The following is a 17,763-nucleotide window of genomic DNA, read 5'->3' on the forward strand; positions in this document are numbered from 1 at the left end:
GCGTTTCGACCTGATGGCTCGTCTAAGGTTCTGTAAAGTGGCTTGATAGCGCTGGGCATTGATGGTGATTCCCCGTTCCAGGAACTCGACAAGCAGTGGGGCCCATGTGGTCAAATAAAGACATCATGACCTTACCAGAACTGGAGTGCACGGCCTTTGATTTCTTTGGAGGTGGTGAAGTCGCATGTTTCCACTGCTTGCTCTGACGCTTGCTTTTCGGTTCAAAATGGTGCCACCATGTTCCGTCACCTGTGACAATTCGCGATAGAAAGCCGTATTCCTCCTCAACGTTGCAGATGATCAAAGACAGCGCCATTCGAGTATTGCGCTGTTCGGCGGTCAGTTGGTGGGGAACCCACTGCGCACAGATTTTTCGAAAGTTCAAGTGTTGATGCATTATGGTATGGGCGGTGCCCACGCTAATACCCAGTAACCGATGAATCTCGTCCACGGTGATTCTGCGGTTGTCCAAGACTAAAGCATTCTCTTCCGCAACCATTTCCGGTGTGATGACTCGATGAGCCTGTCCAGGACGAGCATCGTCTTCCAGTGACTCAAGGAATCGTTTGCGCCATTCCACAACATTTCAACGACTCAGACTCTACTCACCGTACACAGCCTTCATCCGTTGATACATTTCACGGCATCCAACTCCCTCCGCCGCCAAAAATCGAATCACTCCTCGTTGTTCCTGCTTACTCGCCTGCATGTTCGGTAGTGGACGATAAACTTGTGTGGCCACCTTCTCTTCGGCGTGTAACCACACTGGCGCTAAGCAACATCAAACGGTAAGCACACGTTAGTCTTTCTACCAATAGATGGCACCACCATAGCCGCGGTTACATGGTGCCACCTTACGTGTAAGGCAAAGGTAGATGCACTGATCAGGTTTCATTTGAATGAAACTCATTGTTAAAGTCCAGTGCACAAGTATACTCGGGATGTTATTACTGTTGATTTTCAAAAAGTTGTAACTCATTTTTTTTAGCTTTGAAAGCTATATTTATGTGTCTGTATATAATGTCACTCATTAATAAAACCTGTATGCTGGAATCGGGACTCGAATCTGGAACTCTTATGTGGGCAGCATTGCGCGCATAATGCCGTGGCCGCTAGATGGGCAGTCGGCTAGGGAAGCGTGGGGAGGGTGGTAATGGTTGGGGGGTCGCCCACACTCACGAGCGCTGTAGTGGAAATGCCGTTCTAAACTGAAGCCTACACTCACATTTCTGGTAAATATTAAGCGGGGCCCCTCCACGCCCAGACTTGCATGGTGACCATTCAGCATGATTTATCACTTTTTCTTTGGTTAGTATGTAAAAAGTATTCAGCCGAAAATGCAGCGATTTATTTACACTTTGTTAACCACTTGTAACTTTCAGAGAAGAGACACGAGTGGGGAATTTTGAGTAAAGCGTACACAGTTCTCTTGTCATCAAAATTTGAGTATTTTGCCAAAACTTAGCGGAGTTTACATAGTCTCACCTCATAAACATGTTGTGCAGACGCAACTGCGAGAGAATTCTCAGAGGCAACTGCGAGAGAATTCTGAAACAGTGGTTTATTAAGTGACGAACTGAGGGAAATTAAGGCCAGCATCTTATGAAAAAGGATATCTTCGGTACAAAATAAACGTCTAATGACTTCACTTATGTTGTTCCAAAACCCATAACATCTTGTTTCACCAGCTATCGATAGCCCTTAAAAGTTAAATTCATTCATCGAAAAAGTCATAATTAGTGGAATAATACGGTAGCACTCCGTCTTCAGGCCACGAGTGGCCTACCGGGACCATCCGACCGCCGTGTCATCCTCATGGAGGACGCAGATTGGAGGGGCGTATGGTCAGCACACCGCTCTCCCGGTTGTTATGATGGTTTTCTTTGACCGGAGCCGCTACTATTCGGTCGAGTAGCTCCTCAGTTGGCATCACGAGGTTGAGTGCACCCCGAAAAATGGCAACAGCGCACGGCGGCCTGGATGGCCACCCATCCAAGTGCCGACCGCGCCCGACAGCGCTTAACTTCGGTGATCTCACGGGAACCGGTGTATCCACTGCGAAAGGCCAGATAATGAAATTTTGCATCATAACCATACAGAAAAATATTTTCCCATTTGTGTGCTATCATTCGACTATGCCAAAATTCATTTCGATATCTTTTATGAAATATGAGGTACTTTGTCGATATTTCACTCTTGCTTTATCGCTGGCGCGGTGCGAAAGCAAATGATTTTGCTACGTCAGATCAATTTTCTCGAGATTGGTGACAGAACAAGACTTCCAACCAGGTCTAAAGAAAAATGCAGTATGTCGGCGAAATTTCATATGCAGCAACATATTATATAATATGCACCAGACGTAAAATCATAGCGACTCCTTCTAATTAGAAGAAGAAATACGCCGGGAAAATTTCAGAAGTCACATAGCGACTCCTATTTTTCATGGCAAACACTTACGAATTTCGCGAAGTGTCTTACTTCCACGTAAATATCCCAATAACTATGACCATTAACGGGCATATATTAATGAACATGACATGTATAGCTACAAGTAAAGCAAAAATGAAATTTTTTTACCGAATAGTTCCTGTAAAAACTTTCGAGAAAGACTGCAGGGCGTGCGCGTCGATTCTGTCATCGCCGACCGGCCGAATGATGACGAACGCTTGTCGACCTCCCCTTCTCCCAGCTGTTTGGACGAAAACGGTTCACTGCAGCATCGACCACCGTTTAATGTGCGAGCTGTAACGACGGAACTGTCGCGGCGGGACTCAGGAGCCGCCCTCGCAGCTTTACTTCGCCAATATTCTCCTCCTAGCTTCCACACCGTGGCATCCTGTCTCCCACGTTATTCAACCTGTACATACAGCAAGCTGTAAAGGAACCAAATAAGAATGTGTCTGTCGTTCAGTAGCCTAGTATGTGCTGCCTTGAAACATTTTAGCAGGTTAAAATTGTTTGCCGCACCGGAACTCCAATCCAGAACCTATCCTTTCGTGAGCAATCTGTTTCCATAGATGTCTCCTTCAGTTGTATTAATCCCGCTCACCTGCCTTTTAACGCCTTAAAATAATAACCAGTGAGGGGCAGAGTGCCTAAGTAATAGGTATACCAAATGTCAGAGCAAAGCAAAATAACACCAATTTCGGTTGGCTTCTGAGAACTTGGGAGAAAAGTAAGACCGTATGACTGCTGCTAGATCCATAAACTACGAGAAACACGAGTGCTGAAATGAATAACTCCTGTTGTCTCGGGCCGGCCAATGTGACCGAGCGGTTCTAGGCGCTTCAGTCTGGAACCGCGCGACCGCTGCGGTCGCAGGTTCGAATCCTGCCTCGAGCATGGATGTGTGTGATGTCCTTAGGTTAGTCAGGTTTACGTAGTTCTAAGTCTAGGGCACTGATGACCTCATATGTTAAGTCCCATAGTGTTTAGAGCAATTTGAACCATTTTTGTTGTCTCGGCAACTGAGACTGCAATATCATTTAATAGAGTTAAACGGCAAGAAAGTTTAAAGTATCGCAGGATGTTCGTTACACTCTTGTAATCATACGAAACATTTCTTTGTGAAAAATCAAACCCCCCCACATACACACACACACACACAACTTCGTAATTATTAGCAACAAGGAAGGTGTCTGCTCTCGTATCTGCTGCCATCCGTAATCAACGATTTTGGGTACTGTGTAATTAAAGAAGCCATCGAAATAAAAATCGCTGACATCACCCTTGATAGAGGCGGCGACCTGCAGCACAGCGCAGCGCAGAATCCGGTGATCGTGAGGTAGAAGCGGGCGCATTGAACCAACACCTTCTGATACACACGCCTCACGGCGGAACTATGACGTCATCAGCGCTAGGCTAACATCTGCCGCTGCAAGACAGCCTGTGCGCTAGAGCCGATGAACGTGTATCTCTTTCGTGAAACCATAGCAAATTCACTGATCGTTAAATTTGCCCTTTACAGAGAAATTGTGCCGCCCTTGTATGATATCGCGCGCAATGTGGCACACTGATCACAACACAGTGTGATCTCCTTCTGTTGTGTTTAAAATCGTATGCAAAATCTGACTTACTTGTTAAGAAAAACGTCGCTACAGAAACCTAGATCCATTAGTCAGTAAATGACACTAACGGAGATACTTCGTAACAGTTGACAGCATGACGAAATTATTGTAGTGATCATAAGTTTATTACTGGGGCAAAAATGTAATTCACTGCGGCATGAATGGCTCATCAATGATCGCATAGATATTGGAGATATTGTCACAGTGAGAAGTTTAATTACAAACGCTCATTTAGCCAATGCAAAAGCGTGAAATAACTCATTTGTGGTGTACATTCAAGAACATAATGTATAAACCTACTCAAAGAACTGGTTATTTTAACCACTGCTTCCCAGTATATTTATTCCTTAATGCAATCTGTTGCAAACAATATGTCTCTACTTCCAACCAATAGCTCAATACATAGTACCAATACTAGGAATAAGAACAATCTACATAAAGACCTAAAATCACTTACCTTGGTCCAATATTCAGGAATACACATTTTCAATAAATTACCAGCAACCATTAAAAACTTGATTTAAGATAAAGCACAGGTTGAAAAGCTTCTTGGTAGGTAACTCCTTTTGTACTCTATAGATGAATTTTTTAACAGGGACTGTTAGAACAGCTGAAGTAAAAATGTCTGTTGGATTTAAGCTCTGACAGCACTTGGCCACAACAGTCAAGATTAGGTAATTTGTGTATGAGATATTTAGTAAAAGTGTATAATTATGTTTCGTTCTGACTGTGTACATTCTGTAGAAAATGATTCAAATGGCTCTGAGCACTATGGGACTTAACTTCTGAGGTCATCAGTCCCCTAGAACTTAGAACTATTTAAACCTAACTAACCTAAGGACATCACACACATCCATGCCTGAGACAGTATTCGAACCTGCGGCCGTAGCATTCTGTAGATATTAGCAGTTTCAGTTTATTGTTAAGTATCTGGATAACTTGACAATCTACTGGCAAAATGATCAGGGAAGTGAGTATTATATTAAAGTGTCCTATGTTTTTATGTTATATCTTCTGACATGCCCCACACCCATGAGACTCATATCATCTTTGAGTCTACAGTACAAAAACTGAATCTACTCTAACCTTTAACCCACAAAGCAAAATCAGGGATTTTGTAAGTTTGACACCTTTCTCTGTCTCTCTCATCAAAACTCTCAAATATTTAACAGAATATTCTTGATAATGATATGACATCATTGTAAATAGAATATAGGCCTAATTTTATGCACATTCATTTTAAGCAATGGAGCTACACACATCAAGTAGAGAAAAGTAGGAATTAGGAGAGAATGACAAATGTAAATGTTTGTTAACCTGTCACAAAATTTATTCTAAACTACTTTACAGTTGACAGTTTTCTCTTTTTCATTTTACTGCCAATATGGCTGTCATTTATTTTTTAACATAATTATTGAGAAATATATTACATGCTACTTTTACTACAGACTGAAAAATTTTGTCATCAGTGTGATCTACCTGACTACAAGAAAATTCCCTTGGGAAAAAGTCTTCCCTTTTAATTACATCCACAGCTAATCTTATAACTAGATTTCTCTGGGATGTACATCTCATGAAGGAGAGCTCATGTTCTCCAGACACCAAGTTTTTAACAATCAAATAAGTGAAAATAACAGCATTAATGACCTCATTATTAGGGCAATACAATCCACCTCTATATATGTTTCTTAGGATTCCATAGCTTTCATCACTTTCTATTACTGATAATGTTTTATCAAGCACTAAGTAAGTTTTACATGTTTCACACCTCAGCTTCTTAAGAACAGCTCTGGCACAGTATCCTGACAAGTATGTGAAAACAGGCAAGTATTCCTGAACAGACTGAACTTGTTCTTCACTGAAATCCATTATGCTCTGAAAGTTTGATGGTGGTGGTAAGGTAATATCATCTACACAATCACTTTCAAAAGAATATAAATCCATGCCAACTTCACCATGAGCAGAGGATGAAATTTTCAAGGAAAGCAGAGTCTGAATTCTTAGCTTGGATTCAATTTCAAATACCTGTCTCATTTAATTAAGTCATTTAAATGGTTTATAGTTAAAGGGAACTTTCTTGTACCAAGTTTTGAGATTACACTTTTACCCTCATATAAATACATGCTCAGGTCAGTAGTCACCACAACAGAACACAAAAGTGTAGGAATACCTTTGACGTCTATTAGAACAAAAGTTATTGAACTTTCTGACTTTATCAGATGCCAGTCATTAGGCAGCTTGATACCCTCTAAACACTTAACAAAACCATTAAAGTCCACAAAATGTCTTTCCTGTTCATACTGAGCATGAGTTGCTACACTCGCTGCAATAGCTATTTCTAAGTCTCTATTTTCCAGATGCTTTCGTCTCTCATCTCCACTTTCCCTCGAACAAGAAGCTGACGAAAGATACTTCGGACAGTTAGGCAGAATGGATGGTATGGCTCCTGTTTTAAGGCGAGGTTTTGGAAGTGGCACAGAATATTTCTTCCCTGTGGAACTGTCGAAATATTCACTGTGTTTCAGAATGAGGTCTTCAGTGAAGTGGAGCTCGCAGACCTTGAAATAATGAGAAAATCTTTTATCAGCTACATGTAATAATCCCGAGGGGGTACTAATGCTAACACATGGGATTAGTGTCAGTTATCTTCAGATCAAATCGATTATTGTTCACTCGATATTTCAGGTTAAAAGGCTAAAGCTATTTTTGCATAAGTAAATCACAGTTTTCCAGTGACTCAGTAATGTATGTAATGCAGTTGATCTTCTAGAGAAGGGCATCAAGTCAATCGAATTCAGCTGTTAATGAACATCTAAAGAGCGTGCTACTTAAATATGTGATTAGTTGCTCCCGCTCTCTAAATTAAAGAACACACACCCTGAGACAATCTAACTGAATTGTAAAGAACCTGAGCTTACCTTCGAATTCTGTGTAACCTGGAAATTTTCACGATGTATTGCAGATATCCATTTCTGCTGTAGTTCAGTGCTTTTAGGAAAAGAAAACACCGCTACTCGTGGCTTTTTTTTCGTAATTTCCTCTACAACGTGGAACACAACACTTATACAACATTTCGAACGATTAAATCAAATCTCAGAGTTAAACGGAGATGTAATTTCGACGAATCAACCACTATACTTTGAAAGTAAACAGAACACAAGTTTTGTTTCCCGAGTAGGTTAGCCAACATAAACACAGAATTTCGAATTGCTTATAAAGGTAAATCCATACAAATTAAGCACAGCAACTCACGGTGCAGATTTCTTATCGCATATTGCTTTGTAAACGGTGCTACTTTTTCTTGCAATGCTTCATATACTCATTTTCAATTAAACGAACAATGTATTCTACCGGTGCCTTTTGTTGCATAGTTGATATGGCTATTAGATCCAGTTTTGGCCACCAGCAGCGCTAGTTGTAGCAAAATCTGTCTTTCCACCACTGGCCTAGTGAAAGTGACGTCACATGGCCTACTCGTCTTGACTGGGAGGCCTGTATGTTAGAAGGTGTTGATTGAACCGAGTGAACGCATGCCCATATATGGCGATGTCGGGAGCACCGATGACGTCACAACCGGCGGAAGAGTATGTGAGGGCGTACCGGCAGGCTATCGGTAGTCATTCTACTTGACAGTGGGCAAGGATTACTTGGTCGGTATCTCGTGGTATTTTAACCACTTGATGCGGCTGGAAACCAGAGAACATTTTATTCAAACCTAATCTCCTCCGTACTTGCATATCACTGTCTCTTTGAACAGAGGCGTATTACGTACCATATGCGTCTGTTCTTTCGGGCACCTCCGAAAGAACAGCCATCATCGTTTATCCTGCAGCATTAAGTGACAGTTAATCAAGGGAATAACGACATTTGGTAGTTAGCAATTAAATTAACTAATGGGGAAAGCTGAAAATTTGTGATCGGGACTCAAATCCGGTTTTTTCTGTGTCTCACGGACGTCGCCACGATGTCACATGCTTATAACTAGGGCGAGACGGCCAATTATCCTTTCCGTGCAGATACACAAACCAGCCCGAACTCCTACGGAAATCAGCCAGAACTACATCAGTAGCGTGTGGTTAAGTTGGAAATTTGGGTCGGTCAGTGACAGTATCCTCATGGCCGAGGCGGTCAGGACGACCGTCCGCGAGAAACGGAAAAATTTTCAACTTTCCCCATTAATTAATTTCGATGCCAACTAGCAGCTAATGTCGTTATTCCTTTAAATGCCTTGTAGAATAGCTTATACGGAGGCCACTTACAATGAATGGTTCTATGTGAATTAGCAGAATCCACAAAACGCACCGTCTTCAGGCGGTGAGACGAGTCAAACCCAGTGTAATTTCCTTACACTCACCAGACACTCGGTAAGCGTTACGTTAACAGCCCGTAGTATCTGCAGGAGCCTAAGTTCGTTATGGCTGTGCTCGACAAGTTTCAAGAAAGGAAAATTTTCATTTAACGTCCCGTCGATGACGATACAAGTTTGAGTATACTGGAGGCGTCTTGGCACAACTCACGTAGATACGTAACTCCAATGTCGTGGGTGCCATCGCAGACACGTAGCCGCGTTATTACAGTCCTGCCTAGAGATTTTCATTGTGTTTCAAAAGTGGCGTCTTTAGATACTAGGCAAGATGTGTGGCTTTTTCTGAATGTTTCTCGTGTCAACTAGTTAGATTTTTAACCCTTGTCTGAAGGAATGTAGAAAGGAAAATAAGGGCTTAAGAGCCCCTTCGCTGACGAGGTTGTAAAAGACGGAGCCTAATATCAGATCGGAGAAGGATGCGGAAGGAAATCAGCCTTGCCCACTTCAAAATGACTATCCCGGAATTTACCTTAAGCTGGTTTGGAAAATTACTGTCAGCTCTTGGTGATGAGGAAAGGGCCATCATAGATCACGTAACATTATTACGTGAACTGGCGTTTTATGTTGGAAGACTCTGCTCGTAATGTTACGGTCCTCGTTAAAATGGTGGGCGAACGCCCAAATCTTTGTGTTCAACAGTTCACTTAAGTTTCAGTAATTCAATGTAGTTATCGTCTCTACCAAAGAAATAGTGCGTGCATAACTAAAACGTTAGCCAGCCGGTGTGACCGAGTGGTTCTGGGCGCTTCAGTCTGGAACCGCGCGACCGCTACGGTCGCAGCTTCGAATCCTGCCTCGGGCATCGATGTGTGTGATGTCCTTAGGTTAGTTAGGTTTAAGTAGTTCTAAGTTCTTGGAGACTGATGACCTCAGATGTTGAGTCCCATAGTGCTCAGATCCATTTCAACTAAAACGTTCCCAGAACGAAATTTGAGATGACTATAGTTAGTTCTTAAAATCGTTCTATTGAAGTAACAGAACTTAGAAAACATAGCTTAGTTTTTTCTCAGTAACTGTAAAAATTTTACCATGATTGAGAAATGTGGGGTTTGTCTTAGGTTTGTGAGTAGTGAATTACGGTGTGAGATATGTTCAAAATGTTTTCATTGGCGGTGAGGGGCGTGGGGGGGGGGGGGGGGGAGGGAATATAGTGGGGAAGCCAGTGGGCATTCTAGTGAGATCCTCTCCTGGAACTGCAGGATATGTAGCAAGAATAAGTTAAGAGAGGAGCAGGAGCGTAAGACCTGTGCCCTTCGGGTGCCGTCACAAAACACACAGGAGGAACTAAACAGGATGAGGAGAGGGAAGGGGGCTGGAGAATGGGAACTGGCAGTTGCCAAGAGGGCTGCTAGGAGAACGAGATATTCAAATAGTTGCACTTTGTGTGTTACCAATAGATTTGGCCGCCACTCTGTTGAAGGGGAACCTCATGTAGATTAAGTGTAGGGAGCATGCAGCAGACCTCAGTAGTTAGGGGGCCTAAGTCAGTTGCAAATTCTAATAGAAAGAAGGAGGTTCTGGTGTTAGGTAGTTCTCATAGCAAATTTGTAGGACAGCAGTTGCAGAAAGTGTTGTGGTGTGAGTACCAGGTGACCAGCAACGTGAAGCCTAGTGCAGGGTTGGCTCAGGTGACTGTTACCTTAGAGGAGTTATGTAGGAATTTGTCGAAAGAGGATTAGGTAGTTATTATGGGTGGAGCTGCGAAAAGTCTTCACGGGGACGGGCAATATGACATAGGCCGGTGACTTGGAAAAGATAGCTACTCATACGGGTGGCACAAATATTTTAGCGTCATGATCTGCCACAGAAAAAAAATCTAAAATGGAAGAAGGCAATTATTCAAAAGAAGGCGACAGGTCCGAGCAAATGATATCAGAAACATGACAGAAAATGCTGAATTACACACATTTATTCGTAAATGACTTAAAGAGGACATGAGACGACACAATGAAAATTTGATAAGAGGAATGACTGAAAAAATAGTGTGAAGAAAACCAACCAGAAAAGTGTATTCTGGATCATGTAATATGCCAGACGGCACAAGAACTAACATCATTTCGATAATCTTGCAAGAATGAGGAGTTCTGCAAAAGTGATGAATTAGTAAGATATAGTCAACAATGAGAAGTAACGTCAGATAGCGTGTGTAAAGCCATTGAAGATATGAAAGAAGGAATGGCACTACAAGATGGTTGTGTTTCATTAGAAAGCAGGAGAGAAAGGAATGTGAAAGGAATTTCATTTTGTATGAAATCTGTATTTCATAAAAACTTCATAATATTAAGTTTCGTATCTTCTGCATCATATAATATACACCCGTGTCCCAAGTTATTTTATTTGCACTTACGACAGTCACTTTTAACCTGATAATCTTAAAAGCCGGAAACAGGTTTGCGTATAAAGAAAAATTGTTTCAGGAAGTTAACTTTCTGCCAAACACCGACGGAAAATTCATCTAATAGTTTCAGTACGGTTTTGCGGGCTAGTGTGTCTTGTCCGCCACTCATGAAGTATTTCCTATATTATATTGTCGTGCGGTTCATATATCAGCAAACTACTTCTAAATGACCGGAAAACATACGTGCTATTCCGCTGGAGTACTCTCGTACGTTTTCTGTCCCTGATATTTCTGCAGATGAGTCTGGCGTCCGTTTTAATGATCTAAGTATTCTTTGTAGCCCAGCATTCATCATAAATATTCTCCAAATGACTTGATATGCAGATTGATTTTCTATCCTCGTATATGTATATATAACACATGCACAGAGAGAGTCGAATTAGAACCTTTATGCCGGTCAGCGGCGACGAGAAAAGACGAGCGCTCCTAGATGAAACGGGGCAGTGGATAAAATAGATCAACCGACGCTTTCAGGCAAAACTGGGTCTCTGTAGCAAAATCAATGCTCGACTCGACACCAATGGTGAAGCTTTGCAATTTCTTTATGAAATCGAACACAGTGAATGGAAATCGATCTTACATAGAATAATACGAACTGTGCTATGATACGTATTATGTTTATAACAGAGAACGTTCGTAGTCCATCATAGCAAAGCTGTTTGGCTTTAGTCAGCCGTACAAGGCGTAATAATTAGAGAAAGCTGGCAACAGACTGAGGTAATCAGTGAATGTGTGGAAATGTACTGAACAGTTTCCGCTTGAGTTACGTCACCTAGGTGTGGTTTTTGCAGATAATCTGTAAAAACTCGTTCTTGGCTTCTTGAAGGAGACCCGTGACGTCGTAGCAGCTCTGTAGTGTAACGTAGAACAATTAGTGACGTTTGCAATGTGTTATCACCGTAGACTCGAATTTTTGTGGAAAAGAGAGTAAACGACTGCAGTTCGTTGGAAAAATGATCATAATTCTCGACTCTCAGGAGAAGTAATTTAGTCCGCAGATGTGAGAAATGAAATATGTATCAGACGGGAATCTAACCGGTATCTTCGTGTGTGTGATACTCAGCGATTCACATCAAAGTGCTTGGCAGAGGGTTCATAGAAACACTTTCAGACTATTTCTCTGCCATTCCACTCTCGAATATCACGTGGGAATAGAAAGAGGTCAACTCGAATTATCAAAGCGGGTTAACTCGGGTGGGAGGGGGGGGGGGATTTCAGATCAGAGTTATTCTTACTAACTCGAGTTGTGTTCAAGCGTACGAGTCAGTCATCGCTATCGATGACGGTTTCGTGCGCCGACTGAACCCGAGTTGAGTCTTTACCTACAGAACGGGACGTAACTCACTCACCCCGTTGAAAGGGGGCTCCCAAAACCGAATTTCGTAAACCGATTTCCCAATACCGTTTCTTGGTGGTCACGTAAACACTTCGACATCGATTCTGGAAATCCGCTTCTGGTTGCCGGTTTTCCAATTCTGCAATCGATTTTCGCTCCCATGTAAACACAACCGGTTTTGAGAAGTGTTTGGGCTGTCACGTTTCGTCTTGTTTTTAAAAATTGTGCAGTGAAGGATATGTAGAAATATTACACTGAAGCTGTTTACACTTCGCCTGATTGAAAAGAAGTAGCGATTGTGCTGACTTTATCAGCTGTTTTCCAGGCGCCATAGTTAACTGGGCTAGCAAATCCGCTTCAGACCTTAACAAGTAAACACGACAGCGGAAAACGGTTTCCGAAATTCGGTTTTCATCTTTCGAAAAATGTATCGCATGTAAACGTAGCCGGCTGGAGTGGCCGAACGGTTCTAGGGGCTACAGTCTGGAACCGCGCGACCGCTACGGTCGCAGGTTCGAATCCTGCCTCGGGCATGGATGTGTATGATGTCCTTAGGTTAGTTAGGTTTAAGTAGTTCTAAGTTCTAGGCGACTGATGACCTCAGAAGTTAAGTCCCATAGTGCTCAGAGCCATTTGAACCATTTGTAAACGTAGTGATGGTGATCTTTAAAAGTGCAGAAGCCTGTGTATACAGAGTGAGTCACGTAAGACGTAAAAACCCTTTTCTTTCGTGAACGGTTCCACAGATCGAAAAGCGATTTTCGGAAAATTTTGGAGTGTCGAGGGGCTTAGTTTGGTTAATGTTTTTAGCGCTGGTATCAACGGAGATATTGAAGCAAAGACATTTTTTTTTCAAATGGAACCGTATACTTTTTTAGAATTGTATTCGATAGCGCTTGAGAAGAAGGTTACTGTGCTACACCATGTGTTAATGTTGACACTGAAACGTGTCGTAAAAAATTTTCGAGAAACATCCTCGAATGTGAGGGCGTGATGGCCGGGATCGGCATTTGCGGTGCGAACACCGCCAAGCAGAGCGCTGTGTCAGAACGTCAAAACATTTCTCTGTTTACTTGCGTGCAACGCAGGCTGCTCTTTTCTGCTTAACATTTCGTTGCGTGCCGATATGTACACCAATGGGGAGAAGTTGGATATACAACTTTTATATGGTGAATGTAAAAGAAATCCCGTAAAAACAGTAAGAGCTATCTATCCGCATCACCAATATCCGACGCGCCAGGCAATTGCACGAATTATTAAGATGCTAGTTTGGCAGGCTGCTTGGTCGTCAACAAGACTACAATAAAGAAGACGAATTCGCACAGTGACACGAGACACTTTGCCAAGAAACGTGGAATCAGCCAGATGAGTGTCATTGGCATCCTACATCGAAAGAATTTCCATCCCTATCATCTGTCGCTACATGAGGCACTCTACAACCGTGATTTCGAAGGTCGCAGAATTTTGTCGATTTGCCCTCCAGCAACTGAGAGACGACCCTGCGTTTATCCAACGTATGCTCTTTACCGATGAAGCAACGTTTACTAACCACGATAATGTAAATTTGCATAACATGCACTACTGGGCAGCCGAAAATCGAAAATCCACACTGTCTTCGTCAGGTGCAACATCAACGGCTGTGGAGCGTAAACGTATGGTGAGGCATCATAAATTACACTGTGGAACCTTACTTCATCTCATGCGCCCTAAATGGACATTCGCACTTGCACTTTCTGACGAACATTCTGCCGGTTCTTCTAGAAGAGGTATCACTGGATTTTCGACAGTGTACATGACTGCAACACGATGGTTGTCCAGCTCACTCGTCCCCTATTGCAACGCATATACTGAATACCTTTCCTGGACGTTGGATAGGTCGAAATTCTGTTCTCAAATGCCCTGCGAGGTCTCTCGATTTGACTCCACTCAATTTATTTCTTTGGGGAGCACTTACGACGAAGGCACAACTACGCCAGACGAATATGTGTCGTCGAAACGCCAATGCATGCTCTACCATATCACCCACTGTAATTGCATCTGTTCATCGTTCTTTATAACGGTGATTGCAGATGTGCCTTTCAGTCCATGGTAAACAGTTTGAACACATGCTTAAATAAAGGAAAGAGTTATTTTTTTGGAGGACAAAATTTATGTTATGTCATTTGGGTGGTTATCAAATCATTGCCAGCAAATTGTTTACTTCATTTACGTGTGTACGAAATTGCATTGTAATGTCAAATGAGTCGACAGCGTGTGTTGCACGTAGCTGGTAACACTGTCATCGCGCGCTTACGTTCAGCATGAAACAAAGTATCGTTAAGAAGAATATTTATTTTGTGGTGTACAGGTGGTCACCACAGTATTTTTAATAAGATGTTTAGTTCACGAATTTATCCCATATGATATAATTTACAGCAGTGTAGGTAGAGACAGTTGTCCGACAGCATGTTATTTTACCTCTAAGAGCCAGCCGTGGTGGCCGCGCGGTTCTAGGCTCTACAGTCTGGAACCGCGCGACCGCTACGGTCGCAGGTTCGAATCCTGCCCCGGGCATGGATGTGTGTGATGTCCTTAGGTTAGTTAGGTTTAAGTACTTCTAAGTTCTAGGGGACTGATGACCTTAGAAGTTAAGTCCTATAGTGCTCAGAGCCATTTGAACCATTTTTTACCTCTAAGAACCACACAGCCATGTACACGAAAAGGTAATCAAATCTTTCTTCTAACATTGAGATATTTATTACAGCAGTTGTTTTTGCAGCATATAAGACCTCATTATTTTTGAATAATGAACAGTTGATTACTCTGTTTCAGCTGTCATAAATCTGGGAGTACACACAAATGTGAAATAGTTTTCGTAAGCCCTTTGTGATTCTAGCCTATGTCATATTTCCATATACAGCATTCGTAGGCGAACGTGCATCTAGGTCTAAGGGGTAAATAAAGCTTTATTCTCGTAGCGCAGGTCTGCCTTGCGGTATATAACAACGGAGCCTGGTCCAAGACATCTACTTGGCAGTGTTTGCACCGCAAATGCCGTTTACGGCCACCGTGCTCTTACATTCTAAGACATTCCTCGAATTTTTTACGACAGGCTTCAAAGTCGAAATTAACAGATTCTATACCATTGTAACTATCTTGTCAAGAGCTATCGAATGCAGTTATAAATAGTACACGGTTCCATTTAAAAATGTTCCTACTTCAGTATTTCAGTTGATATCAGCGCTAAAAACATTAACCACACAAAAAAATACGTGGCCCAAGACGCTCTAACATTTGCCGAACTGTTAACGAAATAAGAAAGGTTCGTTTTACATGACTCGTCAGTACGAAGTGACTGAGGGAATCGATGAATAAGCGGTAACTTTACACTGTTCATAATGGCGTAGTGTATTTGACTACATTCATATCGTACGATCGTCGTCAAACTCCTTATAGCAAATTCGATGTGTCTCACGAGGGTATTATGGAAAAGCGGCACGTGACACGGCAACTATTCATACACACGACGATGCATTTGGCTGCATTAAGATTGTCCTCATATCGCCGACAAACCATTATAGCAAATTCCGGGAGTATCACCACCTCCAAAATTTGATGTCAAGAATGTCAAGACTCGAAATCGCGGCCTGTAGAGCGCAGTACACTGTCACGCTCAAATGGTTCAAATGTCTCTGAGCACTATGGGACTTAACATCTGAGGTCATCAGTCCCCTAGAACTTAGAACTACTTAAACCTGACTAACCTAAGGACATCACACACATCCATGCCCGAGGTAGGATTCGAACCTGCGACCGGAGCGATCGCGCGGTTCCAGACTGTAGTGCCCAGAACCGCTCGGCCACAGCGGCCCGCTAGTCATGCTCGTCAACAGGAATTTATTTATCTTACTTTCTCCCGACAGCTGTCAAAATCTCTTCAGCAAATTTCGGATGGTTCGCAAGTCTATTTTCCAAATTTCAAAACAAAAGAGCCAAAATTGCTGCCTGTAGGGTGGTACGCAATCATACTGGTGAGCTGGCTTTTGGCTACAGTATGATCGACCACGGCTGTCATATTTTATACGGCGAAATTCGGATGTTTCACAAGTCTATTTTCATGCTTTCGGCCTGTAGTGCGGACGCAATCGCCAACGGCAATTTGATTACCTTACAAATCGCCCGCTAGCCGTCAAAATCTGTAGTCTATAGCATGTTTCAGCATTTTCACAAGCTTATATTCCAAATTTAAGCCGAAAGATGTAGTATCCATCACGCTTGGGAGTATAACAGTATCCCACGCGTAGGCGAAAGAGCGAAAAGTTTTTCGTTCCTACTCTGTTTACGCAAACTTTTTACTCGGTTGACGTCGGCTTGGCATAAACCAGAGTTGGCCCATCACACGTGGGAATAACACACACGCGACCTATGAGTTTTTAATTTTATTATGATGATCATTTCTTCTCATGTAGGAGACTCAACAAAATATTTTCGCATTCGGAGAAGAAAGTTGATCTAAATTTCGTGGAAAATGTCGCCGCAACGAACAACGCCATTATTTTAATGGTTGCCACCCCAACACGTGCATCATATCCGTGACTCTCTCCTCCTGTTTCGCGATAGTACAAAACGGGCTGCCCTTCTTTGGACTTTTTCGATGTCCTGCGACAATTCTGTCTGGTAAGAATGCCATATCGTGCAACAATAATCTAGAAGACGACAGACAATCGTAGTATATTACGTCTCTTTAGCGGATGTGCTGCATTTAAGTGTTTCGCTAGTAAAACGCATATTCTGGTTTGCCTTCCGTACAAACTTCCTATGCAGTGGTTCCGATTTAAATAATTTGTTATTGTAGTCTCTATGTATTTAGTAGATTCAATAACATTTAATACAGTGACTGCCGCACGCATGGAGACAGATGTTTCACCTCCTGGCCAGGTCAACGGGTCAGGAGGCGTCTGCTGTGACTATTGCCGGCCTCGTCGCAGTCATCGTGTTAAATTTTTGTGGTTTATCGTATAAACGAAATGTGACGGATTCCCTTGGGTACCCGGCAGGTTCTAGGCGCTGTAGTCTGGAACCGCGCCACTGCTACGGTCGCAGGTTCGAATCCTGCCTCGGGCATGAATGTGTATGATGTCCTTGGGTTAGTTAGGTTTAAGTAGTTCTAAGTTCTGGGGGACTGATGACCTCAGGTGTTAAGTCTCATAGTGCTCAGAGCCATTTGAACCATCCCTTGACTACTCCTGTGGAGGACCCCATACGGTGTTGCGTGCGTGTGAAATCTTATGGGACTTAACTGCTAAGGTCATCAGTCGCTAAGCTTACACACTACTTAACCTAAATTATCCTAAGGACAAACACACACACCCATGCCCGAGGGAGGACTCGAATCTCTGCCGGGACCAGCCAGTCTATGCCTGCAGCGCCTAAGACCGCTCGGCTAATCCCGCACGGCCCATACGTTGTTGTTTGGAGTATCATAATTACAGCGAGCACTCAGTTTAACCATTTTTTTCTTTTTTGTTGAAAGTAATTACAGTTTACAAAATTGTATCTAATCGACTGTGTTGACTAGTTCAATAAGGAATCCGATGAGAACAGGAAAGAAAATGAT

At 42.5% G+C, this 17,763-nt stretch overlaps 1 protein-coding gene across 1 annotated transcript in view; it reads left to right on the top strand.

The window, feature by feature from the left end:
- The window catches only part of LOC124797965 (peptidylglycine alpha-hydroxylating monooxygenase), a 214,192-nt gene that overhangs the window by 75,119 nt on the left and 121,310 nt on the right, over window positions 1-17,763 (top strand). The window lies entirely within an intron of this gene.

The sequence above is a fragment of the Schistocerca piceifrons genome, chromosome 5, assembly GCF_021461385.2.
Source record: "Schistocerca piceifrons isolate TAMUIC-IGC-003096 chromosome 5, iqSchPice1.1, whole genome shotgun sequence".
NCBI classification, from domain to species: domain Eukaryota; kingdom Metazoa; phylum Arthropoda; class Insecta; order Orthoptera; family Acrididae; genus Schistocerca; species Schistocerca piceifrons.